This window comes from Cricetulus griseus, assembly GCF_003668045.3.
Source record: "Cricetulus griseus strain 17A/GY chromosome 1 unlocalized genomic scaffold, alternate assembly CriGri-PICRH-1.0 chr1_1, whole genome shotgun sequence".
In the NCBI taxonomy this organism is placed as follows: domain Eukaryota; kingdom Metazoa; phylum Chordata; class Mammalia; order Rodentia; family Cricetidae; genus Cricetulus; species Cricetulus griseus.
In genome coordinates, this window is record NW_023276807.1 from 169,686,923 (window position 1) to 169,706,719 (window position 19,797).

The 19,797-nt window shown below is 42.8% G+C and overlaps 1 protein-coding gene across 2 annotated transcripts in view; it reads left to right on the forward strand.

The window, feature by feature from the left end:
- Positions 1-19,797, forward strand: part of Ptprg (protein tyrosine phosphatase receptor type G) — a 663,134-nt gene that overhangs the window by 72,380 nt on the left and 570,957 nt on the right. The window lies entirely within an intron of this gene.

The following is a 19,797-nucleotide window of genomic DNA, read 5'->3' on the forward strand; positions in this document are numbered from 1 at the left end:
CTATGCAACACACTGCCATCATCTACATCACCAAATTGCCGGTAGTGAGCAGAACCAGAAATCCCAAATGCTGGATGCTGAACAGTTGATGTCCATCTTTCCCAGAGCTTTCTGGCACAAAGCAGACATGCTAGGTAGTTTTTGGTCAGCTTGACACAAACTAGAGTCACCTGGGAAAGAGGGATAGACCTTCAGTTGAGTCACTTCCATCAGACTGTTCTGTCGACAAGTCTGTGGGCATTTCTTTGAATAATGCTTGATGTTGGAGGGACAGCTCACTGTGGATGGTGCCACCTTGGGCACATGGTCTCTGGTTGTATAAGAAGGCAGGCTGACAGACCACAGAGAGCAAGCCAATAAGCAGCATTTCTCCATAGTTTTTGCAATAGTTTCTGCCTCTAGGCTTCTTCTTGAGCCCCTGCCCTGGCTTTCTTCAGTGATGGACTATAAAGTAAAGGCTGAAATCAACCCCCACCCCCACCCCGCCTTAGTTTCCCTTGATGATGGACTGTAAGCTGTGAGCTGACATAAGCTGTTTCTTCCCCACATTGCTTTTGGTCATGCTGTTTATCACAATAACAGAAACAAACTAGAGCAGCAGGCCTCACCTAGGAACAGGGCTACCCCTAAACATTCCTGCTGCAATGTGTCTTTCCTGGGAGAATCTTGGGGTGTCGTCTCCTACCTTGAACTCAGATCAGTCCCTACCGACTAGATATTTCTTGTACTTGGTCCATCTGCTTTCTCATAGTCTGCCTGTGGTCTGTGATTGACAGCCCCATTTTCTGGTTGAACACTTCACGTGAGCCTGAAAATTCATAGTGGCCATAGGGAGGACTACAACTGATGCAGTTCCCAGAGGACAGCCATCACTGTCTTGCTTTTTTCCCAAACAAAAGCTGCTCTGGGGGAAACCAGAGAAGCCTGTGGGGCAGTAGCCCGGTTCTCCCATTGTGTGGTTGGCATTGACCTTCCTCATCTTCTTCCTCTCATTGGCATCTTGTGAGTGTACACCAGGAGCCAGGCTCTGTACCCAATGCTTGTGTTTAATCCTAGTACAACCCATTGGAGTTGCCATTTTCAGCCCATTAAACAGATGAGGCAAATACCTTGGGGAAATAAATCACTTAACATCAGGTGGCTAGCAGGAGTCTATACTGTGATTGCAGAGTCTGAGGATGAGCTATGTGGCCCTGCTGTTTAGCAGGTAGGTTACTCAGGTGACATCTACTGCAGTGACTTGAGCTGCCTGCTCTGGGCTACTTTGTGTTCTAATTTCTGGTTTCTTCTCAGGTCACCTTCAGAATATGATGGGTCTATACCAAACTGCTCTTGGTGCTAGAGTTTCTTTTGTTCCAGGGTTCTAAATGAGATGGTTTTGTGTATCTGGAGAGAAGGTGATGGGTTGCACAGCTAGTGCTGTTTTCTGTTTGAGGGTCTGCTGTGAACAGTGGGAGGAGATTGAAGAAGGGTTTTTTCCAGCCTTGGCTAGGAAAGTTCAGGCTGGCAATATTCTTATTACATTGAAACTGGAGCATATTTACAGGGAAAAGGCCTGCAGCTTGACTTTTGCGAGTGTGTGTGTGTGTGTGTGTGTGTGTGTGTGTGTGTGTGTGTGTGTTTGCACTTGCATGTGTTTGTGGTGATTCACACTAGTGCATCTGCATGTGGAGTACAGACAAAGGTGTTTGTTGTCTTCCCCTTTGCCTTGCCTTTGAGACAGTCCCTCACTGAACTTGAGTCATTGTTTATGCTAGACTGGATGGCATGGGGCTCTTATGATCAGCCATGCCTTGCTGCTTTTATATGACTGTTGGGCATTCAGGCTGGTCTTTGTGCATGTACAGCACGTCTTCTTACCCACTGAGCCATCTCCCTAGTTTTACCTTTGCTCTGATCTCCGAGGAGTTCTCGGTGGCCTGGGAGCCTTGGTAGTTGTAGTGATGAAGGCAGTTCCTCTCTGACTCCCTCTTGCACAAAGAGTGCTGGGGCTGCTGCCGAGGACGTGGGCCACAGCATGGAAACCCTACCCCTTTTTGGATGACCTCAATCCTGAGGACAGATTTCAAATCTCAGGAGGCTGAAAAGCCTAGTACATGGTTGATCCCTGAATTGCAGTTACAGTGTGAGACATTTGTTTAGTAGCTATGACCTCACTCATCCAGAGGAGAGAGAAAAATTCCATGTGCACATTTTTCTTTGTCCTCTTTTTGCCATTCTTTTCCTGGATGTATTTTTAGAGAGAAATCCCCGAGCTGGCTCTTTTGCCATTTGCGTTTCCGTTTCTCATTCCTTTAAGGCTTCACAGATTTGTGGTGTTCTGTGTCACTGCAGATGGACTTGTGGCTCTGTTTAGATAAGATGGGCATTGGTACTCACATAAACTCTTAATCTAGGTTGAAGTGTGACAGCCGTTGCCTGTATGAAATCTGGCAATGGCTAAAACCCTAAAACAAAGCCCACTAATCTTTGTGTGTTTTGGGAGGGGTCTGCCCAAATCTAGAGGACAGGGTCTGTCATTCCAGGCTGTAATGCTGTTTAGGAAAATTAAAAGCAGGAAGTAAGCCTTGCTGGCTGCCGAAGTCTGAGGTTTAGAATGGATGGGTCTAATTTTGTTTTGCATTTACATTTAATGGCCCAGGCCCCTTTCCTGTGGGTTGGTGCACATTTAGCTAATGAAGGCCTTCTGAGGCGACCTAGCTGGCCTCCCCATCTGTAGCTCCAGAGGCATCCATACACTTGCGGCTTGCTCTGCTTGCAGGGTTTGTTGTGTCTGTGCTTCTCATCCTGCTGCATTGTTCGTTTATAAAAATCAAAGCACCGAGGCAGAAGCCCAAGCGTCGACCCTGAATTATTAGCTGGGCACTCTAGCCATCTTTCTCAGCCACAGGCTGTGACCCTGCACCGGGGCATGTGGCTTCTCCGCCTTGGGTCCTTTCTCCTTCCAATTTGTAAAGGTGTCATTTGGTTGAGTTCAGGCTGGTGGTTTCATTTCTTCTGTATAGTTTATCCATGTGCACTGTTTTGCTGCCCCCATGTGAGGACCTTTTGCAGCTCGCCCCCCAGCTTGCCTTGGGTCACAGACACCTGATTTGGTATTGGGAAGCATCCCTGAGTCCCCTGGCATTCTGGAAATAAATTAGCCACCATTTGCTGCAACACACACACACACACACACACACAACACACACACACACACACACACACACACAACTCCCCACCCTGTGACCTTTGTGTGTGTGTGAGCCCAACTGGAGAGAGAGCAACCACTCATTGCCCTGAATAAGATACCAATTTGGGAATGGCTGTGTTGTTTTGGGAGACTTTATTAAGACCCAATTTTACTTGAAAATATTGAGGTTTTTGATTGTAGATTATAATCATACTTTATATACTTGAAATTCTGATGTGTAAAATCTGTGTGTTTGAAAATTAAAGAATAGTTGGGTTGGTGAGATGGCTCAGGGTTAAAGGCATCTGCCTCCAAGCTTGAAGGACCCACATGGTGGAGGAGAGAAGTGACCACTGAAAGTTGTCCCACTGACCTCTCTACAGGTGTGCCATGGAATATGCATCCCCACCCTGACATTCACATACATGTACACAAAATGAACAAATAAAAGTATAAAAGAAATCTTAAAAGGAGTATTGGGAAAACCAAGGCTGGAGAATCTTGAGTTCAAGGCCAGGCTATATAAAAATAACAAAATCCATGTCAAAGGAAAGTAATAATAGCTTTTGGGGATGGGGTTATAGGTCATTTGTAATATATGTATGGCTTAGATTCCATCCCCATGGCATTCTCCCATCAAAAAACAAACAAACAAACAAACAAACAAACAAACAAACAAAAATAAAAACCAAAAAAAAAAACCCTGTTTTTAATACTGGATAGCCACGATGTGCACAAGTTTTCATTAATGAAATTATTCTAGCTAACTAGAGAACAAAGTAGTGAAAATAGAGGACTGTTTCCATGAAGTTGCCTTACAAAACCAACCATCCAGTTACTCGGGCAGGGAACCACCTTAAGCAACCATCGCATAAAAGGGAGTGGCAACTTCATGTCACCTGGAGACTGTATAATTAACACATGAGTGCAAAAGAGAAAAAAGAGATAGAGAGAAAACCTATAGGTAGGAGGATTTTAGAGATGGACTTATCTTATTGTAGCAAAATACCTGACAAGGAAGGGAGGCTTTGTTGTCCCTCACAGGTTGAAGGGATGTCCATCATGATAGGGAAGCCATGGTGGCAGGAGCGAGGCTGTTGGTGACTTTGTGACCACCATCAGGACACTGATATGAATACTGCCAACCAATCATATTGTCAGGACCCCAGCCCATGGAATGATGCTGCACTTTAGGTGGGTCTTCCTGCCTCGATTAGTCTAATCTTGGTAATTCTCCAGCCATTCCCAGGGTTTATATCCTAGATGATTCTAGATCTTTCAAAGTTGACTGTCGACGTTGGCCAGCACACCCATCTGGCCCTTGCTTGTGTCCTGACCTAAATAAGGGAGCAAAGCCTGTGTTTGGAAGTCTAAACCCCAATTGGAATGCCTGTTGACAATTTTAAAAGGTGTATCATTAGTTGTGTGTCATTATTTTTCAGAGTTTCTATCTCTTACATGTTTCCGGATGAACGCATCTGAGGTCTGGTTCAGATGATAGGAGAATGTGGGTGGGTGTTAGGAAGCAGCACTAGACATACGTTTATCATCTGAGGCAGCTCCTGAAGACATGGCTTGGGTGTCTTTGTGCTCTTTATCATAGCACATGTTAGAAGTTTTCTGTAATTGAAAACTAAAAGAGGGAAATATGGCAGGATATCAGCAGCAAAGCCTTTATTGCTTTCCTTCTATAAAACCACATATGTTCCTTGTAATCCAGGTAAGGTAAATGCTTTGAATACTTTGCTAAATATGTGTGCGTGTACATATCATCCTGTCTTTAAAATGGAAGTGAATTCTACTTTTTGCTGGTGTCATCAGCCTCTTGTTGCATTGATCTCCTTACTTTGAGAGCTGTCCCAGGCCATTAAATACTATTCTGAAACCCTTAGAATCGACCGTGGAGAAATGTTGATTTAATGCCTGTGCCTTGATTTTACTTAGTCGTTCCCTTATTGTTAAGTAAATGGTGCTTACAATTTTAGATGCGATAATGAGTTCTGTGATGCAGTCTTTCTAACTAAATCTCATCACATATCCTTCTTTCCTTGAAATAAATTCCTTGGAAGTGCTAAGTCGCTATTTTTACAGTGTTTCAGCTAGTATTTGCTCATGCTGCACTTAGGACCTGCACTTCTTCTTGTAAGGATTTCATTTACTTCTTCAATAAACTTCTTGAAGCCACACCCTATGTCTTCATGAAAATCATTTTATTTTTAGTGGTGTATGCAGGATTGTGTGTCTGTGTCTGTGTGTATATGTCTGTATGTCTGTGCATGTGAATGCAGGGACCTGTGGAAGCAGAGGAAGAGGGCATTGGATCCTTTGGCACTGGAGTTGGAGGTGGTTTTGAGCCTCAGGTGTAGATGCTGAGAGCCAAACCAGGGTTCTCAGAAGAGCAGTGTGTCCTCTTTGCTTCTGAGATAATGCTCTAGCATTTATTTCCAGTTATTTCTTATTCTTAAAAAAAAGTCTAGATGTTCACAAATACTCATTTAGTTGTCTTTGATGCCTGAAATCTTCAAGAGACTGTTCTTAGGAGAGATGGGCAGCAAAGATTCTGCCATTCTTAAGTATGTCTCTGTAGCATCTGTAAGCCAAGGTGGACACTAACCATTTTCATCACACTAAAAATAGTGAGTCTTGAATTACACTCTGCCATTTATTAGTGAGAAGATAAATTTTTCTCTGTACACATAGAGTACTATACATAATTGGCAGGAGATGCTTATGAAGTGTAGCCCATGCAAGTTTAGAGAAAGGGATGTGTACGAATGTGAGTGTGTGCAATAGCCTGTCTGTTTATGTGGCTAAAAGTGTGCATAGCACCATGCTGTGTGTGGAGGTCAGAGGACCATTTCCAGTGTTGGTCCTCAGGCATCGTCCATCTTCTGTGTGAGACAACCTCGTCAAGTTCCTTGGCTGGAACTTCACCCTGAAGGCTGCTGGCCATTGAGTTTCCAGGGATCCACATGCCTCCCATCTCTCTTCGGCTAGGATTATCAGTGATCATACAGCACCTTGCTTTTTACCTGGGTTCTGAGTATCTTACGTTCAGGTCCTCATGCATGTGGCGTCAGCTCTGCTCTTAGCTATCTTTCCAGCTCAAGAAAGAATTTAATAGGAGTCATTACCACTGTCTAAAATGTTTTGGTTTGATTTGGGCAGCTTGAGTGTAGCCAGCTGTGGTGTAATTTAGATCTGTCACAGAAATGTGTTTTGTGTTGAACGCAACAGGCCAGTTCTGTTTTCTCTCTTCTTTATCTTCACACCATGAGACGGTCCCATCCTTGAAAGATGGACATGGTGTGTTATTGCTTTGTGTTTCTACATGCTCAAAAGGAGTCCGGCTCCCTGTGTGGATAAGGGATGTTTGGTAGAAGTCAAGCTTCTCACATCTGAAATCTGAAACTTTCTGAGCTGGCTTGACACCCGAGTGGAAAATTCCACACCTGTCCCTTGTAATAGGTCACAGCTGAATTGTAGGTGCACTGAAAGGACTGGATGAAGTTGCCTCCAGGCTCTGTGTGTGAGGTGTATATGAAATACATCTCACGTTTACAATTGGGTCCCTTCCCACACATACCTCATTCTGTGCATGCAAATATTTCATGATCTGTAAAGATCCCAAATCAGAACCTCTCCTTGCCCAATTCCTTCAGACAAGGGGTGCTCAGCTAGTGACAACCGAGCCAGGTGTTTGTTTGGAAGTAGGTACATGAGGGTGGAGGGTTTGAATTTCAAGACTGATTTAGGAGTTTTATTGTGAAGGTGAGAGGCAGCATGATAATGGAGACGAAATATTTTGTCTAAGATTATGATGTCAACAATAGAGTGTTACTCATGTTTGGCCAAATGGATGGAGCTTTCAGGACTTTCCCTCTTTTGTAAACCTACCCACATGGGGGTTATCTTTTTAAGTTTTATTTATGTGTGTGTCTGGGTAAGAATTAGTGCAGTTGTCTGTGGAGACATAAGACTCCCAGAAGCTGGAGTTACAGGTGGTAATGAGCTGCCCACTGTTGGGAGCTAAGTTCTCTGCAAAAGCAGTGAGCACTCTTAGCCGCTGAGTGGTCGCTCTGGCCCTCCATGTGGGGTCTTGCATGAGTCCTTGGAGGCAAGAGGTTCACAGGTGTTCATTGGCAAAGGCAGCAGTATAGAGAGAATTCATTTTGAGTCTTGGCTGTGTATCACAAAATGGTTTCATCTCTGGCAAATTACAGGAATACCTGCCTGGGTTTCTCTATCTGTAAGTTATTGATAACGCTCGGATCTACCTTACAATGAGGGTATTTGTCTGAAATGAAGCAATAAAGTAATATATACATACGAGTTAGAAGCTCAAGTGGCATGTGATAGTATCTTTATCAATGATTGTTATTAATATACTTGCTTTTTAAATTCTTTAAATTTGGTGGTGTGTGTGTGGGGGGGATAGAACCCAGGGCTTTGTATACCAAGCTGTAACTCTAGTCTTTGGTTTATATTTACATGTAGTCTTGGCTGGCCTTGAACTCAAGTCCCTTTCTCATCAGCCTCCCCATTGCTAGGATTATTGAACCTTCTCACTGTGCTCCTGGTTTCATTAGAAGCATGTTGAGGTATGTATCCAGCATAATGTTTCTGTATAGCTGGCAGCCATCACACACTGTTGAATGGGCAGATTGATGTATACTATAATATTTAAATTGAATTTAAGTCTTGCAGCTGTGTTAGAATTCAGCTCATCCTGCCAAGTGACCCTTTGTAGGATGGGACAGATGAGTTTGCTGGTTTTCCGTTTTCCTTCCCCTAGGCTCTGGAAACAAATTCATTATTTATACAGCACCTACCCTAACAGAGACGATCGTAATCACATTGAAATTACTGTCTGCACCTAGAGAATTTCAGCAGATGTGTGAATATTAAGTTATTAATAACTAATTGGGTGCTAATTATGTGCCCTATAGTTCTTGGAGCTGATAAAGAGGTGTCACCTGCTGTGTCAGGCCTCTGTCTTATCAGGTCTGGAAAAATCATTTTGGCAGATGTGCTGAAGTTAACTTCAGGCTTTGATTACCATTTCCTACAAGTTTGGGTTTTATCTTCTTGGTGCCTCAAGAAATCTTCCCATGAAACTGTTGTGGCCTGTTTTTAGAAACTCCACTATCCATGTACCAAGGGTGTGTGATGCTAGATGACAGTTTTCTCTATGGGAAGACAGGAACCTTGTGAAGGATAGTAATGCTAGAGAAGAACCTGAGGCAGTCAAACAGAACTGAAGAGTGTCAGGGCTGGAGAGCAGGCTCAGTGTGGTAGAACATGTACTCTGCAAGCATGGGCAGCTGAGTTAAAAAATCACAGCACCCTGGTGAAAACACTGATGTCGGGGCTGGAGAGATGGCTCAGCAGTGAAGAGCACTTACTGCTTTTGGGGAAGGACCTGGGTTGGTTCTCAGCATTCAGGTGGTGGCTTACAACTACCCACCACTCCAGTTCCAGGGCATCTGATGATGCTCTTTTCTGGCCCTCTGAATCTCTCTCTCTCTCTCTCTCTCTCTCTCTCTCTCTCTCTCTTCTCTCTCTCTCCCTTCTCCCTCTCCCTTCTTCTCCTCTCCAACACACACATACACACACACACACACACACACACACACACACACACACACACACACACACACACACAGCCAAAAAATTGAACTTGGACCCGTGACTCAGCTCCTGCTGATATGATATGATACACATGTTGATATGTGTCTTCTATTTGTCTCTTCCCTCCAGTGAGTTGTTCTATGTCTGTCTCATTTGGAAATATGTTGGTGGTTGTTAACTGTAGTAAATCTGTGATTCAAAAATCTTTGACCCATGTCAGGGTGCAGGAGTGTAGGAGATGTAGAACTCTGTAAAATTTATGGAAGATGTTAAGAATGAGAAAATCCCTAGATACAGCAATTGAATTATCTTTGTTTGTTCGTTTTAATTTTTGTGTCTAGTTACTTGAGACTGATGGGAACCTTTTGCCTCCTACTTTGGTCATGTAAGACATCTGTGTTAGCACATCCTGTGAGAAAGGAGGGTGTGGCTTTGTGGTCAACAGAATCTGTTTTCTCAAAGGAAACTTATTAGGGCTGTCTGGCTCCATATTTCTTTTAAAATTAACCTCATCATAAACATATACAATTAAAGAGGTTCTGAGTTGGCTGTGTTGTCCCCTAGTAAACTAAGAGCATCAGAATGGAAGCTAAGCTGTTCCAGCCCAGTGATAAATAGTCTAGAAGGTGAGATTGAAAAGTGAAGATGCATGTCCGAAAATAGAAGAGTGGGCACAGAAAATATTGACAAAAATTAATGACTCTAATGGGTCAAATTGGCTAGAAACCCAGTGCTTGAGTAGAGTCACCGACAACAATATATAACCTATTTAGCCTGTGGTTATAACCTCGGACCACACTCTCCATTTCTTTGTGGAACCTTTGCCTTTCTACTGTCTGAAACCTCTTTCTGCATTTGCCCTTGCCTGCTTTGAGTCCTGGCAAATTTGGTAGAATGTGTGTTGTTCAGGTTTTCAGCTTCCCTTGCAGCTAAGTCTTTGGTTATATGACTAGCATTCCACCAGTCATATGCATCTGCTCCAGTTTCTGAATGATTGGGAGATTTGCATTCCTAGGAAGAGACAAAAGGCATTTTGGCTGTGGCTGCATCTCATCGAGGAGCAGGAGCCTCCTTTAATTCCTGGTATTTGAGCTTGGCTATCCAGTCGCAGGCTTGTGAAGTGTTTCTGCCACAGGACTGGCAGTAAATACTTTGGGGTAGGATACAAAGTCTCTGCTTGAACCACTCAGCTACAGTGGAGTGAAAGCACTCACAGACATCATGTAAACTAATGAGCATTGCTGTGTCCCATTAAAACTTTATTGATGGACAAACAAGTGGGTTCAATTAGACTCTATTTTTGTTATTTCCTGATCTTGCCTGCCCTGTGAGCATGGTAGCGGAGCCATCTGTTACTTTTTAAAAAGGCCTGGTTTATTTGTCCTGCCACTAGAATGTCAATTCCTATTTCCAGACTTTTTAGTCCTCATTTACTTTGTGTAGCACTGTAAATTCTTTCTGCTTTATATTGGCAAAAACCTGTGTAAAGATGTCACTTCATATAGCTGTGGCAGTTCTTGTGCTAAAATATAACTTATTCTTGCCCAGTATTGATGGTACACACCTTTAATCCAGCACTCAGAAGGTAGAGGCAGGCGATCTCTTTGAGTTTCAGGTCAGCGTGGTCTACAGAGTGAGTACCAGGACAGGCTCCAAAGCAACACAGAGAAACCTTGTCTCAAAAAAACAAAACAAACAAACAAACAAAACCTCAAAAATATAATTTATTCTTGCTCTACGAACCAGACAATAATATTATCAATTTTTCAAAGACAGTGTCTCACTATGTAGCTCTGATGTCCTGAAATTCATTAGGTAGACCAGACTGGCCTTGAACTCACAGAGATCACCTGATTCTGCCTCCTTATTGCTGGGATTAAAGGTACATGCCACTATGCCTGGCTCATTTTATTATTTTAAAAAATGATTTATTTATTTCTTATGTGTATGGGTGTATTGTCTTTATGTATATCTATGCACCATGTGAAGCAGTACCTATAATGTCAAAAAAGGGCATTGGGTCCTGGAACTGGAGTTACAGGTGATTATTAGCTGACATGTGGTGTTGGAAACCGAACCTGTGGCTTCTGCAGGGATGACAAGTGCTTTTAATTGTTGAGTTTTTTTTCTTACATGTTTGTCTGTGCAGCTTGAGAGTGCCTGGGGCCCATGGAGACTATAAGATGACATCAGATTCCTAGAACTGGAATTACCCTTTTGAGTAACCATGTGGGTGCTAGGAACCAAACCTGGGTCCCCTGCAACAACAGCCACTGTTCTTAACCACTGCACTGTCTCTCCATTCCTGATTGTCTGTTTCTTTATTGAATTCACCCCCTTCTTCCAAAACTCTTAGTGGAATTGCATATCCAGAAATACTTCATTTGCATCCCCCCTTCAAGTTAGAGTTGTGCTGGCAGTCACAAACATTCCTAACCCAACCCCTCATTGATGTAATTTCAGTGTAATATCAGAACCTGGAAATCAACAGTATTGTATTCACAGACTTGATTTGGATTTCACTAGTTTCCCATGCACACACATGTGTACATGTTTATATGCAGATGTGGTTCTAGATTCATGCATCCTCCACCACTGTCAGGATAAATAAACCAAAAAGACCCCCCTGTCCCTCTCTTTTACAGCCGTATCTCTCCCCATTACTAATCTCTGTCATTAGGTAAATTGCTGTCATTCAGATTATTTAATGCCATTAAATAACCAGTTCAAGATTATTTAAGTGGAACCACATAGTATTTAACCTTTGGGGTTTGACTTTCTTCATTCATCATGATTCCTTTGACCCATCCAAGTTGCTTGCTCCTTTTTTATTGCTGAAAAATACTCCATAGTAAGGCTGTAGAGATGGCTCATCGTTTAAGAGCACTGGCTGCTCTTCCAGAGGACCCGGGTTCAATTCTCAGCACCCACATGACAGCTTACAAATGTCTGTAACTTCACTTCCAGGGGATCTGATATAATCTACAGTATGGTCGTAGCATGGTTTTTTTTTTAACTTTTCAAGTATTGAAGAACTTTAGCTTTTTTCTGTTTGGGGCGCTTAAAAAGCTACTAGAAATATTTTTTTTTCCTGATAGGCTTTGGAGTCAATTTAAGTTTTCATTCACCCGAGATAAATATTCTTGGACGGAATTACTAGGTCATGTGGTAAGTCCAGTTCTCCCTTTATAGGAAGCTGCCATTCCGAAGGCATATGACCACTGAATTGGTGTTTATGAACAGGTCTCTTTGTCTTTCATTTTGTCTGTTTTACTGATTTGTCTGGATTAGTTTTCTCAAAACAGTAATTGTAGCTTTCAAACCTATGCGGTTTTATACTCCACACCTTATGTATACTGTCTAATTTCTTAACGACTCCCCAGTGGAGGTCTGATGTTGGTATTTCTCTAGAGAAGGAAATGAATCCATAGGGTATATAATTAACTAGTTTAGATACATTCAGCTCAGTAAGGGGCAGAGTTAGAAACTCCAGCCCTGGCTGCCTATGGAGCTAGTATCATTAGATTGATAAGATAGCCCTTCATGTTGGGTGCACTCAGTTCTTGGAGATGTTCACGGGTAAAATGACTGGACTGTGACCTTGTGGGCCCATGAGAGCCTGATGACTTACTTGTACATTCTTGGAACCATCTGTGAACTTCTGTTGTTTTCCCTCTTGTCTTTATCATATCTGAATTCCTAAAGTGTTTCACAACTTCATAAACAGGCCTTGGTATTTGTATGAAGAAGCCCTGAATACAATCATCTGGAAATACCGTAACAAAGGAACTATCATAAGGCTAGTGGGCTATGCTGGAGAAGAACTTTATGTTAACTGTGGATGCTATTTGGTTCAAATCATAGGGTTTTAGAACTGAATTGCAGGTGGATCTCTAGTTTCCCTAATTTCATGGGTCCTACAACTACCTTCATGGAAGTTATCTGTTCTTTCATTGAATGCCTTAGTGCATTCAGGGACAACCCTAGTCTACAAGGACATGACAATTAACTTATTCCTATCAGGGTATAGGAATCACAAGAAAGGGGAATGAATACCAGCCAGTAAGTGACAGAGTCTTGTTACAGAATTACCTTCAAATTGTTTAATTCCTTATCCAAAAACACTTGTTAAAACCACTAAATGAAAGGTGTTGGGTGGAAGTAGCTCCCTGCTTAATGCACTCAGGATTAAGTGTGTCTTGCAGCTGCAGAAACTCATTCCTTAAGCACCCCTCTTATTGACACCTGAAAGACTCCCAAAGAGAGGGGCTTAACATTATGTTCACCTAGACAGTGTCTTCAATGTTCCTGATCTGAGCATCAAGAGAACACCCAATAGAACTAATTTTTAAACAATAGCTATTTGTTTGTCACAATTCTGGAGGATTGAGTTTAAGGTCAACATGTCAGTGGATGTGGTTATTTGATGAAGGCTGCCCTCTGTTTCCAAAATGGTATCACATTGCTGCATCCTTCTGAGGTAAGGGCTGCCTTTCACTGTAACTATAAGTCTTTCCGCCAAAGCCACTGGAGCCTGCTGCCACATGGGCGCTTTCTGCCAGGCTGCCTGAGTTCTGCCCACCGCCACATTAAGGTCCCAAGTAACACACAGAGACTTATATTAGGCACAGATGGCTGCTTGGCCAATGACTAGGATTTCTCATCTGCTAGCTCAGTCTTAATTATCAACCATAATCATAAGACTTATCTTATGGTGGATGCCAGCGGAATGTGTCTTGTCTTCCTGTGCTCACATGGTGGCTCCAGAACAGACAGCAGGAGGAAGAGTAAAAGGACGATTTCCTGCTTATATTCTGAGTCTGCCTGCTGTGTCACTTCCTGCCTGGATATCTTTACTACATTTCCCAGAATCCTCCTTGACTCCTAGTCCCACCTAACTTGCTTCTTCATTGGCCATCAGTACTTTATTCAATAACCAATATGATACACAGAAGGACATTCCGTTTCATTTCATGGCATAAGTCAGAGACCTACTGTATTCACTCCATGCAAAGGCTGCTAGGGAGTTAGGTACTGCCAGCCATCTAGGCACATGCAGCCACATACAGGAAGGTACAGGCCCACACAGGCAGCTGGCAAAGGCAAGGGGCCTCTCAAGGCCACAAAACTGAATGCTCACAAAAATGCCATTCTGCCAGGCATAAGTATGTACCAGATTATAGCAGTACTTCCTCTTGGGGTTCCTGACATCTGGTGTCATCCATTTTGTGCTGGCTTACAGCTCCTCCCCATGTCCAGTGTCAGCCATGTTATAGTTGACTCATACCTGGGTAGTTATATCAGCAACATGTCTAAAGGTAAGCCCTTAGTATCTTCCGGTTTCAGCACATGAGAAGTTGCCTTTGTGAAAGCTATGATACTGTCTTGAGATAGCAACCCTTGAGGCCAAATCTCCTCCTGTCAACCCAGCCTCATGATCCTGTCATATAGGCAGCATCTGGATTCGAATACTTCAGGATAGCAGGCAGCTTTGCTGTGTTGGGCAAAGTACTTTGTGTGTACCTGTGGTTCCCTTAGGAATGAACTGTCCGATTGTCTAGGTGAATAGAATTCCATGTTGTGGCTAAACTGGCAGATAAGTAGGCTGAGCAAGTGTTGGGAAGTAATGCAATAAACACCACTCCTCCACATCCTCTGAATCAGCTCTTGCCTCCAGGTTCCTGCGCTGCTTGAGTTTCTGACCTGACTTTCTTTGGTGATAACAGCAATGTGGAAATTTGAGCTGAAAAAGCTTTTCTTCCACAACTGGATTTTGGTCATGGTGTTTTATTGCAGTAATAGAAACCCTAGCTAAGACAATGAAGAATTCTGTTTTGAGTTATTTTGTCCCTGTACAAATGCAGTGCAGAATCTAAGTATGAGAGCCACACATGGGCATGCTGTTGAGAAACTATCTTTTAATACACAAAAATTACAAAATTGAATCAAGGAAGCCAGTAAAGGGTGGGGGCTCCATGTCCCGTAATCCTAAAAATATCAGATGCCAGCCAAGTATTATTGAATCCACAGTTACCACATACCAGGATTAGTGATAGAAATATGTAATACAAGATTCTTGTGAAGTAAGACTCATGTTTAAAAAGCATGTTGGAGAGTTCTGCACTAAACTGTTGAGATGCAGCCAAGGGGCGGCAGTGGTGCGGTGCTGGGGTGCTGGGGTGCTGGGGTGCTGGGGTGCTGGGGGCGGCTCATGGATACTTGAGCCCTGGCCAGGAGAAGGGAAATTTGGCACCTGCCTTTATTAGCCTGCAATCACAGTCCAACCATTGGATACATTTGTGGCTTTCTGAGTCAATGCGGAGGATCTTGGGTGATGACTGAGTGAGGAAGATGTTAGTGTTTGAGCCCATGCCCCTCTCACTAGCAACCCCCCCCCAAAGTAAATGTTTTTCCAACACTAGAGTGAACATTTAATCAAATTAAACTAATATTTTTATCATCAAACATAGCCAAGTTTGATGTTGAAATTGATTAACATGATCGTTTCTAGATGCTTTGGGTTGAGTGACTGTTCTGGAAGATGCTGTGTTTGGAATGGTCTTTCCCCACAGTTTGGCTTTATGGCTGGCTTTTCTTGTTTACTTCATGCTGTAAACTAATTTTAACTACCCATAAAAGTTTTAGGAATCCATTTACATCTGAACAGTGATTCAGCAATTTGAACCTATATTTTTTGCCATGGAGTTGTCTAGTAAAAAGTTTATATGACGCTGCTGACTCTAATGGTCCTGATAAATTATGCTTTTATCTCTCTGTGTGTTTATATTTCTTTCCTCTCTGCCTACACTTTCAGAGCCCTATTTATCAACCTCAATTATATGGGTAGATTTGGATATATTCTCTCTCTCCCTCCCTCCTCTCTCAGGAAAAAACATAATTTCTATATGTTACCAGATGGGTGTGTTGGCTGTAAGATTAAAAAAAAAAATCTTCAAATACGTTCCAGGCCATCTGGTGTCTTGGTGGGGTCTAGTTGATTAATTTCTTAGTATTGGTTTTCAGTCTCAGCACCGGAAATCAAGCCCCCTTTGGCTTTAAGTGCACTAAAAATTTGTCATTTATTTTTTGCCCCATTGTTAATAATATACACAGGATTTCATAGTGAACAAGCCTGATGAAGCCAGAACACTGGGCTTTGCTCCGGGGCTAGCAGAGTCCTGTCAAGGTTAACAGGTCAGATGGGAATTGTCCTTCCCTGGGTTTGTTTACTCTGAAGTTGAACCTGAGTACTTTGAACACATCAAGGTACTGGGAATATTTTGGGTGTATGTACTGGGTGTATGTACTGTGTAACAGTTTCCTTCAGGATTGAAACATTTCATCATTCAAAGGAGGCCCTGTAAGCAGGAAGGTAAACAATTCAAGAGTCTCATGCTCTACTGAGTGAACTAGCCAGAAGGGATTGGTAAACAACTCAAAATAGCTTCAGGAAGTTCCCAAAACTGACCAGATTCACCAGGCCCCTCCATATCAGAGTAAACAGTAAAGGTTGCAGAGAACTATTCAGATAGGCCAATCTGTAAAGAAGACTCTTGAGATCAGACTAGCTGCATGGAAGAAACAGGAACCAAGCCTAGCTGCTCCATTGAGGTTTAGAACAGCCGAGTCACTTGGAGGACACTCTCCAACCTGTTGAGTTGCCTGTAAGCTGTTTAGTGTGCCAGCTTTTTGCCGTGTCACCCATCCAGGGGTGGGCTTTGGTGATGTGGCTGTTGTTGAGTCTTCTCTGCTTCTGTAAGTAACCCCAATAAAACTCCAGGGTTCACCAAGTTGGATTTTGGTGATATGTGTTCCCTATTTGGGTTAAGCAGATATGTGTGTTGCATCTTCCCAGGGGAAGTTTTGTCACACAGCTGCAATATATTGAGTAAGCTCTCCATACTGTTCTGTGTGGCAAGTGATCCTGAGTTGAGAATGGCTCCATAGGTATTCATCTGTCATTTGTTCCCAAGTAAAGGAACAGCTGTCATGGCTGCGGAATCCCCTATCAAAATGCTGTGTAGGGAACACAATGACCACTTGGTATTATGGAGGGCAGAAGGTATACCAGCCAACACGTTCATTATAGAGCAGTTATTAGGAGATGTAGGGCCTGGAATCTGTTGGGCATTTCTTCCAGAAAGTCCTTTTTGTATTGTTTACATATAATAGACAAATATCCACTTGCACCTTCTTGCCATCCCTACATTACCACATCAGTCTAGAGAAATAGCTATTTAGTGTTGTTTCATAAATAGTGACAAGGGAAAAACTCTTTATATTGATTATAGACACAATTTTCGGTTTTTACCAAGTAGTTCCCATCTGTGTTTGGTTGGAGCTGAGGAAGTGGAATTCATGGATAGAGAAAGCCAACTGTGCATAAAAGATTGGAAAGGCAGCTTTGAAAAAGCACTGACCGAGAGAGATACATGTTTTAAAATCACTTTATGTGACTTGGCAGTGTGCTGTATGTGATGGTAACTTTGTTTCTACTTATATGGAAATGATACTGTATACACAGGGTGGGTCAGACATCCTGTATCCTGTCCACAGTGGGTTACAGTCTGGATGCTGTACACACTGGGTGGACCAGACATCCTGTATCCTGTCCAAAGTGGGTTACAGTCTGCATTTTCACTTCATGTTGAGAGTTTCCTATTTCTTCATTCAAAAGATTTGTTTTTATTTTTATTTTCATTCTTTCCCCCCCTCCTTCCTTCTCCCCCTCTTAGAGATAAGGTTTCTCTCTATACAATCCTAGCTATCCTGGAACTTGCCTTGTTGTAGACCATGCTGGCCATAAACTCAGAGATCTGCCTACCTCTGCTTCCCAAGTGCTGGGGTTAAAGGTGTGCAGCACCATACCCAGCCTTATTTTTTAATTTTTTAATTGTGTGTTGGTATATGTGCACATGAATGCAGGTGTTTTGGGGGCCCAAGGAGTTGGGTCCCCCTGAAGCTGGTTATAAGCTGCCTAACATGAGTGTTGGGAAGTGAATTTGGTTCTTCTGGAAGAACAGTTTGTGCTCTTCAACACAGAGCCATCTTCAGGTGCACTCGCCCTCATATTTTTTTAAAAAAATGATATTTTTTGTCGGGGGGGGGAGGGGAGAGTTGAGACAGGGTTTTTCTGTGTAGCTTTGGGAGACTATCCTGGCTCTTGCTCTGCAGACCTGGCTGGCCTCGAACTCACAAAAATCTGCCTGCTTCTGCCTCCCGAGTACTGGGATTAAAGGTGTGTGCTACCAACACCCGGCTAAATAATATATTTATTATGGGTAAACTTGTGTGAGTCAGTTTTTTCCTCCACCATGTGTGTGAGTCCTAGGGTTCACATTTAGGTTGTAAGGCTTGGTGGCAAGTATTTTTCACAGGTAAGCCATTTTATCAGCCCAGATTTTCCCATTTCTTTAAGGCTCCTTTTCTGACAGCATCCCACCCCCTTTCTCATTATTTCTTGAAGTTGTAGAGATAATCTTCAATTATTGGACTGACATCTATTTTCCTGTCAGATTCTGGATGGACATTGAGTGTTTCCCGCCTTTATAAACGATGCTTTGATTTGCACGTCATAATGTTCAGGTACTAGGGAAGAACAGACTTGAAGCCCGTACATCTAGCTATGTATTCAGAACTCTGTGTTTGCTTTGTTGGGGTCCATTTGCCCTGCTTTTGTGCCTTTGTGGTACTCCCTTGCCTTTTAACTTTTCCTTGATCCCCTGTGAAAATGCTTCTGGTGTTAAGAGCCAGCTCCAGTGTGTTTGCATGAGAGATTATGTATGTTAACCTTGGCTTAGAATGTTTGAGATTTAGGGACGTTAACAGGAGCCGGAGCCTGATGCAAACATTGTTAACATTGGTGCCTTGCTAAACATGAGAACTGTAAAGGGGCAAGTGTGGCCAGTGAGAAACAGAAGCTGTTCAACAGTTTGTTGGTTGGTGCTGTCCTTGCCCTCTTGGCCTTGAATGTCCTCATGGGATCCCAGTGCAGGACATGGAAAGTGGGGATTACTCTGGAGAGTGGAACTGCTTTTTGTACTTTTTAATGACATCTGTGGAGTACTCAATACTTGCATGTGGCTTCAAGTTTTTTCTTGTTTTGCTTTTTGTTTTTAAAGCTCTGACTGTCCTAGAACTTGCTATGTAGACTAGGCTGGCCTTGAGCTCATCCTGCCTCTGCTTTGTAAGTTCTGGGTGTAAAGGCCAGAGGCCCCACACCTAGCTGTCATCAAATCTTGATTGAGTCATGTGCTTGGGGCTCTGTTGTTAGGTGGATAGGTCTTTATACCACCTTTGTGATCATTTGCAATCCTATTCTGGGCTCCATGTAGCTATAGTTTCATGGTTGCAGCTTCCTGCTGCTGACAAAGGAGGATCAGTTGGTTAAGATGGGGTCAGAAGGGGTCCTGGTCAGCTACAGGAATTAGTGCTGGATCCCTGATTCCTGAGCTGTGACTGTGAATGTCAGGGCCTTCATGCTGCCCCCCCCCCCTCATTTCTCCTTGTTTTAAAACTGATCATTACTTCGCCAGCAGTGGGCAATCCAAAAACTGGGTTTTTCTTTTATTCATTGACCCATTTGTGATCTTCCTTTACTCTGGAGGTTAAGATAAGGTCACAGGCACTGTACCACTTTTATTCATTTGTGTGTCATCTGGTCTGAGAATAGTACCAGGCAACATCATAGGTACTTGAAAAGATGGATTAGATTAATATTCTCATTGAAATTTCTTACACAAGAGGGGTTGCCAGCTGCCTTCCTGAGGAAGTATTTAATTACTCTAAATGTGCTCATCAGTAGCTGCACATTTTGGCCATGTCACTGTGGTGTTAGATGTCATTTATTAGTTCCCTTTTTTGTTTGTGTTTCTGACCATTGCCGATCTGAAATAAAAGGGGAGGTGATGAGCCAGGGCTTTGATCTAAGTAAGGGGTTGGCAAGTAGAATAAAAATCCTCCCACAACCTTGGTTCACATGTGAGTAGTGAAAT